Source organism: Amblyomma maculatum, chromosome 10 (assembly GCF_055883805.1).
Source record: "Amblyomma maculatum isolate TAMU_Amacu chromosome 10, ASM5588380v1, whole genome shotgun sequence".
Classification (NCBI taxonomy): Eukaryota; Metazoa; Arthropoda; class Arachnida; order Ixodida; family Ixodidae; genus Amblyomma; species Amblyomma maculatum.
The window spans coordinates 132636185-132655487 of NC_139353.1; the positions used below are offsets into that span (position 1 = coordinate 132636185).

The 19303-nt window shown below is 45.9% G+C and overlaps 1 pseudogene; it reads left to right on the top strand.

Annotated features, from left to right (window-relative positions):
- Nucleotides 1–533: 533 nt before the first annotated feature.
- Nucleotides 534–19303, top strand: part of LOC146177486 (uncharacterized) — a 70470-nt pseudogene continuing 51700 nt past the window's right edge.

The following is a 19303-nucleotide window of genomic DNA, read 5'->3' on the forward strand; positions in this document are numbered from 1 at the left end:
TTCCAAAACACAAAATATGCTGGATGGATGGTAGGAGAGTCCTCTTTAACACAGGGTGGTTGTAATCATCACCGTTCTAAACCTTTCTATGTTTCCTAACTTAGATAATCTGTCACCTTTAACGACTTATCGTTTAGTCCCGGGTTATATTTAAATACCCATGTTCAATTTCGATTCAGCTTCCATTTGTCCCCTTTCTACCATTTATCTACCATTCTTCCAAATGTGTCTTGCTTACCTCTATACCGCCGAGTCGTTCACTTCGTTACCTCTTGTTATATCATCGCAACACTTATCAAGCTCGCTACCACCTTGCTACTGTCTGCCGCTATCTGATGTACGCAGTCATGATTCGCGTATGTGACTGTAGCGCTAGCCAATAGCATGCCTCGGTTGCACCCAGGCTTCCTTTATAAAACGAAGCCACTGAATCCTTGTTGTCTGCATGTTCATGTTGCTGTCCGAATAAAGTCTTGCCTTCTCGACGTCTCCGAATAACAAGGCGACGAGGATGGGTTCGTTCAGGAACAGCAATGACCAAGCCTCAGGAAACGACGACGACGCCACGGCAAGCGGGGACATCAGTGATGAACCCCACCCTCGGATCGTTGGGCGAGTTCTGCCCGGACTCTGGCAATTTCGACGTCTACATGGAAACGTTTGACCTGTACGCAACCGCCGATGGAATAGACGCAAGTAAGAAGTTGCAAGTCTTCTTGACTGTCCTTGGTGAAAAGGCTTACGTGACTCCGAGTAGCCTTCTGCTACTGAAGAAGCCCACGGAAGTCAAGTACGAAGAAGCCACAGATGTTCTCCGACAGCACTATGCACCAAAACGGTGAGTGGTTACCGAACGGTATCACTTATACCAGCGAAAGCAAGAGCCGCACGAAAGCCTGGCACAGTTCATTGTCGAGCTGAGGCGTCTGGCTTCCACGTGCTCGTTTGGCAGGTTTTCGGAAGAAGCGCTCCGAGAGCGACTGATTTCTGGAATGCAAGTGGATTCTATCCGATGTCGTCTTCTTGCCCTGTCGGATGACGAAGTCACCTGGGAGCGAGTTTGCAAAATTGCCACCGCCTTGTGAAGTGTTCAGAAATATACCAGAGAAATGGTACCTGAGGGGTCAACCACCAGTCAGGCTGATATCTGCTGGTATCGGGAATCTAACGCAAGGCCGGCGACACGCGACAAAAGAGAATGCCCCTAGCAACGAGCAGCGTGCCCCTCAAAACGGCACTAGGAAGCAACGTGAGAAAAGCACTGTTCGCGTCTGTCATGGATGCAGCGGACTGCATACGCCAGTTGTCCTTTCCTGAAAAGTACGTGTTTCAAATGCTCGAAGCCGGGTCATGTAGCGAAAATGTGCAAAACAAAGGTGATGCAGAGTGTAGGAGCCCTTGGCAGAAACCGACTTGCTTACAGTTTTTACGACGAATGAAGTTAAAGGGTGACCACCTATTGTCCTTCAAGTAGAAGTAAATGGCAAAGAGATTCAGATGGAATTAGACACCGGAGCCGCTGTGACAATAATGTCTGAAAGAGACCTTAATGAAAATTTTCCAAACTGCCCATGTTCAAAAGACGACATACATACGTCTAAGCGGGTATATCGGTACTTCACTCAAAGTGAAAATCAGAACCGAACCTACGATCTGCCCCTGATCATTGCAAAGCCAAAAACTGGAGCTCGCATGCCGACGTTTTGGGTAGCGATTAGGTAACGACACTAAATGTTGACTTGCACAGTGCTGTTCAGTCGTTGTAAACTGACGTTGATAACGTACAGGAGGGCAGGCAGGTGGTAGAAGCGGAAGCCGAGAACAGGTTAAAACGGCTATACAGTGATGTGTTTGAGCCAGGTTCTGGTTCTATTCAGGGATTCACTGGTAACATCAAAATGAAAACTATGCGCATCCGGTCTTTTGTAAGACGAGACCAGTACCATATGCATTGCGCGAACAGGTGGAGAATAAATTGCTTGAACTTGAGAAGGCTGATGTGGTGTACAGAGAGGCACAGTGCGTGGGCTACACCGCTAGCAATCGTCCCAAAGAAAGCAGAAAAGTAGGTTAGGATATGGGGGGATTACAGATCGGGTTATTGAACTCGACCACGATCCGCAGCCTCTGCCAGAGGACATATTCCCGTCACTGGTTGGAGGGCTCGTGTTCACAATACTAGATTTGTCTAAGACTTACCTGCAGCTTGAGTTGGATGAGCAGGCACAAGAATTGCTGCCGGTGGACAAGCACATATCTCTGTTCAGCTTCCGGCTACAGCCGTACGGTGTGGAAAGCGCACCCGCAATGTTTCAGGACGCGAAGGACCAGATGTTACGAAACATACCAGAAACTGCCTGTTACCTGGACGATGTGTTAATAGCAGGTAAAGACCTGACGGAGTGCTATCACCGTTCCGAGCAAGGGCTGCAAACGTTTAGTAAGCACGGCATCCTTGTAAACGCAGGAAAATGCAAATTTTTGCAAGAAAAAGTTTGTTTTATGGGACATGAGCTGGACAGGTATGGCGTACACCCAAGACCGGAAAAAGTAAAGGCGATTCGAGAAGCGCCTAAGTCAAGTAACGTGACTCAACCAAAGGCATTTTTGGGCCTAGTAAATGTGCCAAATTTTTGACTGACCTAGCAAGTGGCGAGAGCCTCTCCATTGACTGTTACCCATAAGCAGCACATGAAAAGGGTTCAGCCAGAGTGACGCATGTTTCAGACACTGTAAAAATTGGATCAGTGAAGACATAATTTTGGAACTGTATGATCTATGGAAGAAATACAGCTGACATGTGACGCTTCTGCTTACAGCTTAGGCGTAGTGCTGTCCCACGTGGTGGAGGGCGTAGAGTGACCGATTGTGTTCGCATCTCGATCAATCAGGATTGTTAGAATAGGGGGACTCTATCCATACGTGCATAGCTTTAGGCGAACGTGTCCACTTCCTCTGCTTATAGAGCAGCGGGGATAGCGGTCACTTAAAGGGGGTATGAAACGGCTAGAAAGGTCACTTACAAACGTTTTCAATGTCTAGAATAAATGCTTCCGAGCATTCGTCCAAAGTAAAACTCCTGGGAAAAAATTCAGCGATTTATTATCAAATTTTAAAAACAGCGTTTTTTAAAATTCGCGGGCTTTGCCATTTCCGCGTGGCGGCGAGATTTGGGACTATTCTGCCGTGATTAACTACGTCAGAAGTCACGAGAGAGACAGGCCACGACAGGCTGCCATTGGCTGCAGCCGCAACGGCCACTACGTCACGGACACACTTCCGGTAGCTGCGAAAGTCATCTGCTAGAGTGCTGCAATGCATGCGTGAACCCGAGCTTGGCGCTTCGGTTCGCGATGTTAACCGGAAAGCTGGTGTACGAAAGCGCGCGTCGGTGCAGGTGTGCGAAAAGAGCACCAGCTGGTCCGGATTAACACCATACCGAATAAATAGGCAGCATCAACCTTCATGTACCGACCGACGGCGCAGCAGCGTACTGCAGCCCTGTGTCCCGTCTCGTCTTTGCCGCATCGACCATTTGTGCGGCGTGTTGATAATTAAATGGAACGTGCGTCAAAAAAACGTCTACCCTCAGCTTCATCGCGAAAGTACACAAATTCGCATCGCTTAAGTGCAGCACCGGATGCCGCCAGGTGCGGCCGCTGCGGCCGACGGCACTCCGGTCGTGCGCTGCTCCCTGCTTGTGGCTAGGCCTTGGCCGGTCTCGAGGGAGAGAGCGCATCGCACCCATGGCGGACGGCGTTTTAGAATCGTCCGCTTCGCTGCGTCTCTAGTGTAGTCACTCGCGTGCTCCTGTGCACGATTCTTGCGTGTAGCTTCGGAAAGAGGTGACAATCTGCGCTGCCGAACTGCATGTGGCGAGCTGCTTTGCTCACATTTTGCGCCGTTGTTTCTGGCTCGGCCGATGCGTACACATGAGATAAAACACGCTTGCACGTTACGCATTGGCACTTCCTAAACGTTGTGTGTCCGACTGAAAGTGCGCGTCGGTGCAGCAGTGCGAAAAGAGCACGATCTGGTCCGATTCAGCATCGTACCGATTAAAAAGGCAGCATCAACCTTCGTGTAAATGAAACGTGCGTCAAAAAAGGCCTGTCCTCAGCTTCATCGCGAAAGTACACAAATTCGCACCGTTTATGTGCAGCACCGGATGCTACCAGGTTACCGCAGATTAGATAGATAGATAGATAGAGAGATGGATGGATGGATGGATGGATCGATGGATCGATGGATCGATGGATCGATAGATCGATAGATGTATTTATTGAAAGGAAGAGGCAGAGAGGTTGGCCGGAATAATTCAAATATGGCCTGCTACTCTGCACTGGGGAAGGGGAAAGAGAGAAGAAAGAAGGTCATGATGGGTGACGATGTGGGAAAAGGCATATGAAATACATATACAGACACAGTAGCTTGTTTTATAAGCGCGAATCAAGTCCGCTGGCGCACAAAAAACGGCAGAGAGCACGCACTGCCTGGAAACCCTTCCCCTTGTCCTGCCAAGCGCCCAGCAGTTCCTCCGATAAAGGCCTCGTGTCTAAACGCTTCAAGGAAGCCGCTAGCACACTTCTTTCGCGCGAATACGCTGGGCACACCAATAGTATATGATCCACAGTCTCTGGGATGCCACAAGTTGAACATTCCGGCGAGTCCATCTGTCCAATTATATAAATGTAAGTACTTTGCATGAAAGCCACGTTTAAACGAAGTCTATGTAGTGAGCATGCCTGATGACGCGGAATATCACGCGGAACATAAAATTTTAATGTTTGATCGAGCCTTCTTAGACGAATGTGTCGGGCGTCTGGCTGGGCCCAGTAAGCTGCTGTAGAATTATTCATACAACTCGTAAGAAGGTACGTCGTGTCACCTCTTGAAAAAGGCACAACTGTTTGGAGGTCATTGATGAGTGCGCTTTTCGCTTCAACATCGGCCTGTTCATTCCCATGGAGCCCGCAGTGGGCAGGGATCCATTGAAACATTATCATGTGGCCTTGCAGCTGGGCAGATGTGGAGAGCTCCATAATGTTTAGTGCCAGGGACTGATAGGCAGTGTGTTGTAAGAAGTTTCAAAAATTTGTAATGCAGTTTTTGAGTCCGTGAATATACACCATTTTTGAGGTGGTTCCCCACATATGTAGCGAATAGCTTCCCGAATGGCTACAAGTTCAGCAGCGGTTGATGTAGAGGTATATCCCAAAAGGAAATGCAGAGTCGTTTTCTGAGTTGGTATGACCACAGCTGCAGCGGATGCCTGTGCTGACACAGATCCATCGGTGTATACGTGAATATAATGAGGATATTCTGACCAGATGTGCGCCAGAGTAAGTTGTTTTGAGTGCACTATTTGGCACCACTGGTTTCTTTAGTATTCCGGGAACACGAAGGTGCACCAAATGTTTATCCATCGTCCAAGGTGGTTGGGCGGGACGATATGGGAGGGCATATCCTGTCGGTACTTGCGACTGATGGCAGCGGAGTGCACTTGTAAAACTGCAGTCGGGCCTTTCATCCAAAATCTTGCTGAGTGGGTGAAAACTATGTCTTGTAAGTGCTCGTAAATATACACGAAGTGGTTCGTGTGACAAGTATATGGATATTGGGCGAGCATGTGGCTCTTCAAGTGTACCTTTGTTAGAGGTGCATCTAGGCAGTCCAAGGCATATTTTCAGTGCCTGCGATTGTACTCTCTCTAAAGTCCGCAAGCATAAAAGGCTCATACTAGAGAGTACAGGAAGACGTATTAAGGAGCGCTCAGTTGGACCCCATTTAATGCCAAATATGTAACGAAGTACATGGCAAAAATTAATTAGCCTTTTCTTCACCATAGTAATGTTTCGACCAAGATAGTCGGTGGTCAATAATTACTCCCAAGAATCTGTGCCTGGAGACGTATGGTATTACGACTCCATGAAGGGTAATCGGGTAGCGGCTGACATATTTTCCCGTAAACGCGATCACTGCACACTTTTCTGCCGCTAAGAATAAACCTTGACGCCGTAAGTACGTCGATGTCGATGACACAGCTCGTTGCAATCTCGCACGTAGTTGTGGGCGCGTCGAACCAGAGGCCCAGATGCAGATGTCAGCATATGCACTTATGTGGATGTTAGCTGGCTGTTCACTCACCAGGCCAGTTAGCGCAACGGTAAATAAGGTTGTATAAGCAATCCCGTCAGGACCAGATGCAGATGAATGCCGACAAGAAGCAAGAGCGGCGTCTAATTCAGCTATTCTAAAGGGCACGTCGTACTGATCATTTGGCGAAGGTGGCGCGAAAACCACTGAAATTGGTATCTCTGCCTTGTTTGTGCCCACAACCATTTTACAAAAATCTTCAGCTACGCCAACTTCATTGCGGCTTTGATAAAGGACCAGGGCACGAAACGGGTGCCTTTCTCGCGGAGGTGTGCGCAAGCTTCTTGCAACATGCCAGATACGCGACAGGGGCTTACGGGGATCCAGTGATGAGCAGAACTGCCTCAAACGTTGTCGTCCTAGCCTCTCCTGGTGGCGTAGAACGTGGCGTAGAACTTCCTTTCAGCTCGCCGACGGATCGCGCGAAGTCGCTCGAATTCCACGTCGATGCTGGACACTGACATCGGCACGCAAACATAGCGAGTGTTCTCACTTAGAGAGGAAGTAATGAGGCCCTCTATTTGAGATGGTGACCGGAGGTCCACGCTGGAAATCTCCACCGATGCCCTAAAGGCGGGCCAGTCTGTGTATTGCACACGAGGCGAAGTGGCAGGTGCAAACCACTTGATGCATACGTACGTTGGTATGTGATCACTCCCATGTGTTTCCACATCACTACACCAAGAAACAGAGGGATGGAGGCTTCTGGAAACAAACGCTACATCCAAGCAGCTGCTGTAGGTTGTTCCGCGTAGAAACGTCGGTGAGCCGTCGTTTATAATGACGAGATCTTGGGTATGCATAAAGTCTGCCAGGTCTCGTCCTGGATTGCTCATTATGGCACTACCCCACTGAGGGTGGTGAGCATTAAAGTCCCCCACAATAATACGAGGAGCTGTACAGCACTCAATTGTTGAAAATAGATATGACTTGTCCAAGCCCTCTCTCGGTGGAATATAGGCGCCAATTGCAGAACATACTCGTCCTTTCAGGGTTAATGTCAAACAAATGTAGTGGTTCGTGCTGTGGGGCTGCAGAGCATGGCGGACGTGCGCAATGTCTTGGCGCACACACACCAGCACTTTGCTTGTTTCGTCTGCTTCTCGAGACCACAGCAGAACATATCCAGAAAGGCAGAAAGCAGCTGGCATGTTGGGCTCACAGATCACAATCACGGGAAAGCGGTACTTCTGTACCCGCTGTCGGAAATCACTCAGCCGGCCACGCAGGCCTTGGGCATTCCATTGCATCACTACACTGCGGCGCAAGTGCATCGTCATCGTTAGTTTGTTGCGCCATTGTGAATTATTGCAATGCCGCCAAGAGCGGCTGCAATGCGTCCAAAAACTGAGCAGCAAACTTTGCTGTTTGCGTGTTGATGCTGGAGAGCAGCACCCGCATTGAACGAACCAGCTGTTTCAGCATTTCATTCACCTGCTGGCTGTCGAGGTTGTCGGAATTTTCAGCACGTGTGGCAACCAAACTGGGATGAGGCCTGGAAATGGCCTTTGATGGTCGAGCAGGCCACTCAACATCAGAGGCGGCAGGTAATACAACAGCTTCTGTCTGATCCTTGGCCTGTGACATTGCCAGTGACATTACAGCAAGAGTATTCTTAACGGGATTAGATTCAATCTGTTGTGGCACCTGAGCTGACGTTAACTCTGAAGTTGACTTATCCAGGCTAGACTTGCTTTCCGATTCCTTGTGTCGGCGTCGGGAACGGTGTTTGCTACGACGAATAGATGCAGCCGCTTCTTGATGAGTCGAGTTATCTCGCACCATCTTCTTTAGTATACGTCTTTCGTTCCTAACTTTAGGGCAATCCTTAGCCGTTGCTTCATGGGCACCCGAACAGTCCGCACACTTGATAGTCTCCGTCTGGCATGTGTCATGAGGAGGCGTACCGCCGCATCAACGGCAGGATACCTCGTTTCGACAAACGGCACTCGCATGTCCGATCTTGTGGCATTTGTGGCACTGAGTAGGTCTTGGAACGTACATCCGAACTGGGTGTCTCACATAGCCCACTATAACGTGGGACGGGAGGGATTCAGTTTCAAAGACTAATTTAACACACTTTGAGCGACCGAAACGATGAACATCCACAATGCGCGCCGTAGATTTGATCAGCGTGCAGAGATCGCTTTCACTTATCTCGGGGTCAACGTCGGTGATTACACCCGCAGTAGTCTTTTCCCCATATGCAAGAAAGGAACGGACAGGCATGTTGCCAAGCGCACCAATTCCTTTCAGCTTGTCCACTGTAGCCTGGAATTTGACATCCACGATCAGGACATTCTTCCAGGGATTAATTCTGACTTCGTCAACTTCACCGGGAACCAGCTGGTAGAAAAACTGGGTCAGGTGCTGTCTGTTTATAACATTCAGATTCGCCGTTGCCGTTGTTGGTACGAAGGCCTCGGAAAAGATCTCTTGCTTTTCAGCATTCTTCTTTAGTGTCTCACTTATTATTGATGTTCGGCGCAGCTTCCTTTTCAGGCGGCGCGACTGTACAGGCGTGTAGCTGCTGTCAGAATCCATCTCAGTCACTGTGGAGTCATCTGCCGAGTCTGGAAGCTCCACGTCCGCGACGTTGAGGTGACCCGTCGAGTACGCCGCAGCATGTTCGATGGTGGCGGGTGGGCACAGGGGTCGTGTGCCCGCCATCCCGAAGGATGACGAGATCACAGATAACTCACAGCGATAGAAAATTCAGAAAAATGGAAGAGCGCTAGCTTCAGGCGTTCGGAAACCTCCACTTCTTCCGGTTACCGCAGAGATGCCGTCCGCGGGCGCTGCGGCCGACGGCACTCCGATCGTGCGCTGCCCCCCGGTCGTCGCTAGGCCTTGTTTATTTGCGTCGAAGCCACGGTGGACGGCGTTTTGGAATGCTCATGCATGCTCATGTGCGCGATTCTTTCGTGTCGCTGCGAAAATCAGTGACAACCTGTGCTGCCGAACTGAATGTGCCGAGCTGCTTTGCTGATGTTTTGCGCCGTCGATTCTGGCTCGGACGATGCGTACACGAAATAAAGCACGCGTGCACGTTACGCATTGGCACTTACTAAACGATGTGCGAAAGGACGTAAAAAAAAAAACACTGCACTATCTTTTCTGTTAATCTCAATTTTAAGGTTCGCGGACGATTAATTCGTGCTCACCTGTCATCCGATATCCAAACTTTGTAGCGATCATCAGTTTGTGCTCTCGTCGGTGATACGTATGCGTATACTTTCCATTCGTTGCACAAGATATGCCTCTCGCCGACGATAATGAAAGCAGCTCCGGACTGAAAGCGACGACGACATATGTTTGCACGCGGGCAACTCGCACGCTCGATCGTCTGCCACCATCCATGCAGAGTCGATGCTATCGCGTCAACTCCGCGAGGGGTCACCGGCCGCCGTTGGTCAAACCGCAGAAGACGGTACTGATCCAGAGAGAAGAGACTGATCCAGGCAGCGCGAGAGAAGAAAGCGGTCTTGCAGAAAGCCGTGCTCGGCAGGAGTGCACGCTAATTTGCGCTGAATGGCACAGGGATATGAAGGAAAGTGATCCCTCCGCGGCGGCCGCCGGTATGTGTGGACAGCAGTTTCCCACCTGCAGGTATGCGCTCGCGAACAACCCGAGTCGTTCGGGCTGCTGTCGCACACAATTGCGAGAGGTCAAGAAACTGAAGAAACCGGCGGCCGAGGAAGACAGCAGACAAGGTTGAAAGCTATGCAAACGCAGACGGGACGGGGAAGGCAGAGACTGTGAATGCACGCGCGACGCTTGGGGAAAACAGCCGCGACGACCGGAAGTCTGTTAACCGAGCGTCACCATATGACGCTTCGTGGGCGGGGCTAGTGGGGCGGAGTTCCCGAGCTCTTTTTTCTTCGTTTTTTTTTTCTGGTGTCTCCGAGTGTTGAGTTGAGGAGAGCGATGAGGAGCGCCATTCTTAATCGCCGATATCTCTGGTGTTAATGAATTTAGCTAAAAAATTCTTGCGGTGAATTGACTTGTGAGGGAAAAAATTCTTGCGGTGAATTGACTTGTGAGGGATCCCTTATAAAAATGGGAACATCCTTTGAGTTCAATGTGAACTCAAAAAAGTCAGAAGGAAGCAACTTCCTCTGAACTGAGAATTGGCTACTGATTTTGAATTCACAGTGAATTAACTTTCTCTGACCATCCTGTGAATTTCCTTTGAGCTCCCAGTGAACAGAAAGTTGTCAGTTTGAGTTGAGTTCACAGGCAGTGGCCAATTTTTGGTTAGAAGGAAGTTCGAAGGAAGGACGGCTATAGGATATTAGGAGGATGTTCGAAGGAATTATGTTCAAATTGAAGCATTCGTTTTATGAGCTTATATTTCTTTGAATAGATGTACTTCCTTTGTTTAGGCCTTGTACTTAGGGCCTGGTTTTGAAGACCCTGCGACAAAATATCGGATCACTTCCCACAATCCCAACAGTGCACATATATGCGCAAGTATACTTGAAAAATGTGTGGTTCATCTATGTTCTGAACTGCCTTCGGGAGTCATTCAGAAAACAAATTCATCACTTCTGGGGCTCAAAAATCGTTTATTCAATTTTGCCCGCGTGCTAGCATGGTGGACAAAGTCCCAGTGATCTCACGGGCCGGTACCCCATACTGTGAGCATGTGTAGGCTGAAAAAAAAAGATATATATATATATATATATATACACATCAGAAACCTTTCTGTACGAAGACAGATGCTAGCATATGGCAACTTTTGTAAATTAAATCTGAAGAGCATGAGCAGTGCAAATGGGAGCATTATGCGCAGTGCTGCAGATATGCGCAATCATTATATTGTTGGCAACAAATAAAAAAGAGCAGCTGTGTTAACTATATATCTGACGCCTCATGCACCACACTACCGAAGCTCCAAAAGACTTACAGATTACGGCATCCAGTTTTGCCTTATCTAGAGCCCTCTTTGTAGGCTCCCCTTTCCTGGCGTTGCAAACACGCCCGTACAAGGAGCTTCCTTGTAACTCCTCGGGCGTGAACACTGCTCGAGCCACATTTCTTGCAAATTTCGTGGCATGTTTGCCAGCCCTGTGTTTAATTCGGTCAAGCAGCTGTTTACTCAACTTGACCCCATCTCAAATGGTCACCTGCAAATGCAAAACAAAACATCAAGTAATAACACTGCTATCTTAATGTGCAACATTATTCCTTCGCATGCCGATGAAAAAAATGAGAGAGCTCTGCAGAGCAAAAATAAATAGAAGCCATCAGCTTCAAAAGACTCAATCAAGCCTCACAACTCATAATTAATATCTTTTGTTTTCGGGTAAAACCAAATTTTACTTGATGTTTGCACCCAGAACTTTTTAATAGCCAGATTAAGCTAAGACCCAAAAATGTAGCTTGAAGCTCTGCTTTTTTGGTACAGAAAAATGAACTGAGTGTGGATGACTAAACATCTCTGAATGTTTACTTTCTGTAGTGAAGCTTCACTAGAGCACAAGCTTGAAACGATGTTCAATGGGAACACGAGTACTGGCTTATCTGACATCTTTCTGGTATCTTGTAATGTAGCTCTACCCATAGCACTCTGTTAACATATTATTGTGTGATTAAAATGACTAATGTTTCAGTAGCATGCAAATAAAGGCACAGGGGCCTAATTTGCTGAAGTATGACACAAGATGATTGCAATCTGTGCAACATAACTGCACAATAAATTAGATAAATGAAAGAGCTGATCTGATAAACAGTTCCAAAGTAATAGCCTCTTGTGTGCAACTCAACATTGCAATAGTGCAACCACCTTAGTCTCGACTTATCCCCATTGACTTCCGGCTGTAGAGCCCATAAATTGAAGAAGCATCTGAAGAGATTAGTTGTTTTCTGTTGGACCAAACGATGAGGTTGCTAATGCTGCAAGATGTCATCCTCAGCAGCCAGCTTTTTTCTTGATGGCACACACAAACTAGGTAATCATTGACACAAGTAGATCATTGTTTGTTGCAACTGCATTAAAAAATTACTCCTCTCAAAGACATCTCAAGCTTTCTTTTGATGTGATATATTTCAATTCAAACAGCTAGTAAACAAGTCGCAGACCAAGGGCCTTCTTACTAATTGCACGTTATTTTGCAGAAAGAAAAATGGTACCTTCTTTAATAACCTATTTTGTGCCTCAATTTAAAATAAACAATAAAACACTACTTTCCCACTGCCAACCAAATTTTTTAAAATAGGTCCAAAATGTGAGGCACTGCTCATAATTCACATAACAAAGGCTAGCTTGAGGAAGCTATCTTGAATGAGTAAACATTCCATACTGACACCTCCTCTTTAAAATACCAAAACATTTCAGCATAATGTAGATCAATGCAAGAAATGCTCATTAATGTGTAGTAAAAGCATGGATTCCATTTTATAATCCATTCAGTGCTGTTTGTACTATAAGCTTTTGAACTTTGAATTTAGTGTAAATCATAGCACAGAAAAATGAGGACAACAGCGAGAAATACAAACCAAGCACTAACTGAACGTTCCTTTTACAGGGCAGGGAATACACATGAAAATGATTTATTTCGACCACACACGCAAATTTCTCTCCAAGAACACAACCTCCCCCTTGTGCAGTTTGACGGATGAGTTTCTAACACATGTGGCACAAGCAGTGTGAATATGACGAGCTTTCACTATCTCCATAACAGTTTGACTGCTGTGTAAGGAGATTACTTTGCTATCACTTATCAGTATATATTTGTGTTTCCTGCAATGTAGGTTCAAATTTGTCAACTTCAGCCTGAGCCTGAGAGATTTCTTGCACTCACCTAGCCATTTATTAAGGCACCACCCTGGTTGCCCAATGTAACAGCTGCCACCGGAGTAAGGTATCTGGCAAGACTGCTTTTTTAGTTTCAAAACATTCCTTCAGGAGCAATCCCAGGCAGGTTACCTCTGTTGGTAGAAACCTGATAAATTTGAGTGGCCCACCTCTGAAAATTAACTTTGCCCAAATTGAGGACTGAGTCGATTCCCATGCCAAGGACCGACTTGGCCCACCCTCAAAATGAACTTTACAGAATCGAAAACTGAGCTGACCCAGCTTTGAGTGTCTTAATCAATTTAACTATGTTGAACTAATAATTTTATGTGTGCCATGAAGTGACTGGTGGCTGTTCATGCATGGACTCATTTTGCTGGTCACCTGTTTCTGTGGCAAGTGGAACAGCTTGCGACATTCTGCTAAACTGCCTTTCATAGACATCATACTTTGTAAGAACTATTCTACACAGCAGTAAAGTGTTAAGCAGCAAGCAGAGGCCTATCATATTCACAAGACTGGCACTGCGTGTGTTATCAAGCCATCTAGCACAATGCAAGGGTGAGAGATCATGCTTTTGTAGAGCATTTCGTGAGCATGGCCAGATGGCATCATTTTCATGTGCACATACATCTTTTCTTGCATAAGTAAATCTGTAGCTGAAAGCTAGCATCTGGTTTGTCCTAACATCTGCTGTCAAGTCATGAACCAAATAATGACATATAGGTTTCTGAAGTAAAGAAAAAGTCACTACCTAAACCTCTGAAGTGTGAAGAACCCCACGGGCACCTGGCTTTTCGGTGGAGGCGAAAAGCCAGGCGCCCGTGTGCTGTGCGATGCGAGTGCACGTTAAAGAACCCCAGGTGGTCAACATTTCCGGAGTCCTCCACTACGGCAACTCCTGTAGCCTGAGTCACTTTGGAATGTTAAACCCCACAAAGCAAACCTATATATATATATATATATATATATATATATATATATATATATATATATATATATATATATATATATATATATATATATATATATATATATATTTCCACACACACACACACACAAATGCTAATTATGTATTAAAATATCCCACAGTTCAACCTAGGTGACCCTCCTGTGCTTTTCGTCAGGTGGGAAAAATGCAAACTTTTCTCAGTACAGAGCCTCAGCAACTCACTTTTGATTTGCTGAAAAAAAAAAACTGGTGGCACTGCCTTGTCAATGACTTCAAACTTTCTTAAATTGCAAAATTAAGTAATGATTTTTCTAAGTATTTTGAATACTGCTGAACACTACATTCACTGCAACTGATAATTTGTCTCGGAATTTTTTTTTTTCATTTCAAATTCCCTATGTTTAAAAAATTGTAAGTGCTATCTGAAACACCTGGTATAACGAGCCTCTAATTTCCTAATCCTTAAATGACAAATGGCAATGTGGCCATGAAACTAGTACCAAGCTCTTGAATAACCCTCAAGAAAAGTTTGAGTGAGAAAGGCTCACATAGGAAACAACGAGAACCATGCAATCAAGATTAAAGCACTAACCTGAGCCTCCTCAAGTGGCGTCACAACTGCTTGAGTAGGCTGTGCAGCATTAACTGCTTCGGTCAGTTGGGTAACCAGAGCGCCAACATCTAAAAGAAAAATAAAGCTTAAATAAACATGCTAACTCGTCATCAGCAGCAGTTCATTTAAGATCCACTCCCCAAAATTAACATTAAATAATATGCCTCTGCCTGTGCCACTAGGTATAACGGGCTACTACCCCATCTGGCAAGGCGATGTCTCGTGGGGAGGACGCTCCAGCGTCTAAGCCAGTAAAAATCTCACACTTGATTTGGCAGCCGACAATGCCCACGCTCGCCATTATGTCTAGATTCTTGCAATGCTGACAGCCAAATTAACTGTTTGCCACTTTTCGCTACCAAATAATGGCATATAGGTTTCTGAAGTAAAGAAAAAGTCACTACCTAAACCTCTGAAGTGTGAAGAACCCCACGGGCACCTGGCTTTTCGGTGGAGGCGAAAAGCCAGGCGCCCGTGTGCTGTGCGATGCGTGGTGCACATGCATAGCAGAGGGCACCACAGGTGAAATTAATGAGAAAAGTAACATAAGTGCTCGAAAGCAGCTTTTGTATACATATACTCATACCTACCAACCCTTCCAATTGTATGACCACTGAGGCTTAGATGCCAGTGTTGAGCTCAGGTTAATTTCAACTACAGAGTATTGGCATCGATCGCACAGTACCAAGTCTCTGGCATTTTGCTTCCATCAAAATGTTATGGCCTCGGCCTAGATCGAGCATGCTTCTTTTGTGGCAGCAGCCGAGCACCATAGCATTGAGCCAATTCGGCGACCCCTTAGACAGATTAATTTTTCCACCGATTCATATACCGTGCCATCTAGCCTCAGCAGTTCATTTCCTCTCAGACAGTCTAACATAACTTGTTTCCTGAGTACTATTAGTCACACAGCTTTGTTCCAAATGGTTAAGTCATTAATGGCATGCATCAATCATTTCCCAATTTATTTACCAATGAGAAATGTAGATTTAAATGAATCGGGGATTAGGAAAAACATCCCCCAAAGCTCCTATACAATCTTGCCTTCAAAGCGGCCAAAATCTGGCACACCTCTAGGACAGAAGAGTGCACCAAGAAGCCATCTTTAACCGCATCATTACTTTAGTGCTTGTGAACCAATTGGACGATGAAAGTTCAGTTAAATTTTCAAAATGCTAAACTCATGAAAACATAGGTATAGGCGATGCTTGCTGTCCCATTCATATATCCCTGCCTGTATTGAATTGTTTACTATTTTCCATCAGTACTCCTTTAATGTCCCAAAGTTGCATACGTACTAGGAAAGACACTCCAGCCAAGGGCGCCAGTTTAAATTTAGTTACCTATGGTTACTTTTCACACCCAAACATCTGACCAGCATTATGCCAATCGATCCATGACTTCTATTCCAGATCCTGCAGTTCAGCAGCTGGATGCCATACCCACTAAGCCACTGCAGCAACTAATTTCTGCTTTATCCACATTATGTGCAAGGCTTTCTCTTGTTTTCGCTTTTTTTACATGACCGCCATCAGTCTTGATAGTGACAGCATAAAAAAACAAGCCATATTCACATGAATGCAACATCTACACACGGTACTGCATGCACTGCAGATGGTGCTTCATTTAATATGCTAAACCATGTGATGCCCCATCTCGCACTAATGTAAATAGGGGTGCAGGTGTGTTGATGGTAAACACAGGGACAGTGCAAATCCTAACGGTTCGATAGATGGAATTCTGCTCACTGCAACATGCTTTCCCCATGACATGTCCCAGACTTGGCAACTTATACATAAGATTTAGCACTTCTGCTATGCTCTACACAGCATTTGATGACACAGCAAATAATTCCAGTCTAAAAGCAGCAGAAGTTTGCATGCACGTGACTTCGAAAAAAGTGACCACATACCAAGCATCTGGCGCGCTTCATTTCTTTCCGCCTTGTATTTTTTGGCTTTTTTTTGCAGCATCCAGTTGAGTTTCCAATTCCGCTACTCTTTTTTTCGCCTCGCTGCATTCAGACTGTAGGTCCTGTAAAAGTACATATGGCAATAGGTATGCACCAAAACCTACTTCTGTTGAAATGCATCAAATAAAAGAGGTCTTGTGCACCCATCTGGTTCCACCCAGGAAGATTAGCAAAACAGAGACAAATGAAGAGGACGGCAGATAGCAAACCAGTGGCATGGCCAGCTTCCAGGCTAGGGTACAGTGCTAATACAGTCGAGCACCTCTAAAATAGAACCTGCATAACAAAGTAGTTCATATGTCCCACGTAAATTTTTGTCTTTCATGTGAATTGTGCATGCCTCTATTCGCCGCGAGATTGACCTAGAGGTGGTGCCACCGTGACTCCAATAGTGGGGATTAGCAGCCGGTGGCGCTCACAGAAACGCACGCAGCATACATCTGCTTCTGAGTTTACGGTGGGTTTGCTAGCGATGAAAACCTGCCTTACGCAATGTGTTAGCGATTTATTGTTTAGTGTGTTCCAATATTGCAGGAAAACATTTGTGGATTTCGTCAATGCAGCAAAAAAAAATAAAGTGTGGATTTTAGGAAAACAAGGCACACAACCACCCGTCTTTTAGATTTACTGGCACCACTCTGCATGCTTTTTGCGTTGTGCGGCACTCACAGGCCTGACACTTGGGCCTGAACATGAATATATCACCTTTTATCAGCGTGCGCATGTCTAATTCAAGTGAGACAGGCAAATTTAGTGTCAAGCCCACGGAAATACAAGGTTCGTGCTCTGCCCTGCAGTACTTTAGAATGAATCGAGGCAGCCTGGTTCATTATATAGTACTTGACACAAGGATTATGAAGGTTAAATGTAGCACTGACAGCGTACTGCCCAGCGGGTTGTCGTAAACTGAGTGGACATTAACTCTGGCTAGTCAACCAGACACAAGTATTCCCGAAAAGTGAGATTACGCCGACACTCTACAGGAAACCTCGCCGCACAGGAAAGCTGACTGCTCACGTGTAGAGCGGTGAGTGGATTGAGTTTGCCGAGCTCACAAAGCGGATGCTTCTTGCGGCAGATAATCTGGTGTTGCATTGTGAAATGATTTTAAATGATTCCCTGAAAGTGAGGGAAATATAAGGAATTTCTGATGTGTGTGATGCTTATAAATGGTAAATTAGTAGCGTAATTATGTTTTTTAAATGACAATGAATTTCATAATGTGACAGAACTTTTACACACACAAAATTTAGGACTAGCAGCGATTAATTTTCGGTAACGTTAAAGTGCAAGCTACGAATCAGTAGCTGCGAAGACATCGTAAAAACTGCGCTTGGTCGCTTTCATGTTCTGGCAAGGAATTTGAAGGCTGAAGATTTCTTTATCATTTTAAATATTGTTGAGCAGTGACTTGGGGTGATTCTGTCGTTTACTTCCAAAACAAGTGCAGGATATAGAACTATCCTGAAAGAAATGGGTTCATCTGATCATGTGACTATAAATATGCATTTATTCCCAAACTAAACACCGACGGTTAAGCCCGTATGAAGCTATTTTACTCCCCGTCAGAAACAACCAGTTTGCTCGAAAGACAGCACAGACCAAAAGGGGTTCTAATGATTCTAATGGACTACCAGTGTGCATTGATCTATGTGTATTATGTAATATTTAGTGTAACAGGTGCTGCAAAGATTTGTTTCTCAAACGTTCTAGCATTTCTCTAAAGGGAAATGTGCTCATTATCACTGTTACAGATTCGCAGAATCCTTCAAGAGGAAAAAATAAAAGAAGAAATGAAATGCATATATGGGTTTAACGCGCCATGCGACATCGGCTATATGACGGCTGATGTAGGGACGGGCCTCGGTGTCGTTGACCACGTGGGATTGTTTAACGTGCATTCAAATCCCACAGCCGAGGAGCGCCTTTCGAAACGGCTGGGATCGAACCCCCCCTTCTCGAAATCAGCAGTCCAGCGCCCTACCCCTGACACACCGAGGGAAAGGTTGAACAGCAAAAAAAAAAAAAAAAAAAGGATGAAAAGTACTCGGACAACTTTATCGTGGATACTGAAGGCAGAGAGTGGCTTGTTCAAATTGGATTTTGCTATGCAGCAGACTTGGGTCGCATGTTTCAGTAGTTGCGGTATTCCAAAAAGAATGGGGAATATACAATTTTTGAGCGTTTGCATTAAGTTGCATTGACGGCAGCAGCCTGCTTTGCTTTGACACGGCGCCTAACTACAGCAGCGCATTGTTTGAGACACCGCTTTTCAAAGAATCTCAAGCGCGACTGATGATATCCTTTCCAGCATCACATACTCGATATGGACAAGTATTTTTTTTAATGAAGTATGGGGTAATAGCCTGTTCATATTTCTTTTGCAAGAAGCAGATAGATAGGTAAGCAAAAGCACACAGGAACCGCGTAACAAATAAAAAGCACTCTTGTACATGCCGCACGCACACACGTAAATCACTGCGGGCTGGCACGCGACGCGAACACACATCCACTTTGGGTTGGGTTCAGCGCTATGCCACTAGGTGGCGACTCTGCTTGATCTCGAGGCCAATATGGAAGAACTCTACAATCAACTTGCCTAAACAATGCAGGGATTTAAGCATCCCTAAAGACTGATGTGTTGTTTTACAATGAACTCATGTAGCACTGCCACCACTGCCCTCCACAGCCATCATTGAACTGCAGAGCACATAGGAGCGCCAGCAGACACCACAAATACCACACAGCAAAATCTGAGCTCCTGAGTAGCCAGCCGTCTTAACTGCTAAACCAATGAAAAAAAAAGTGCAG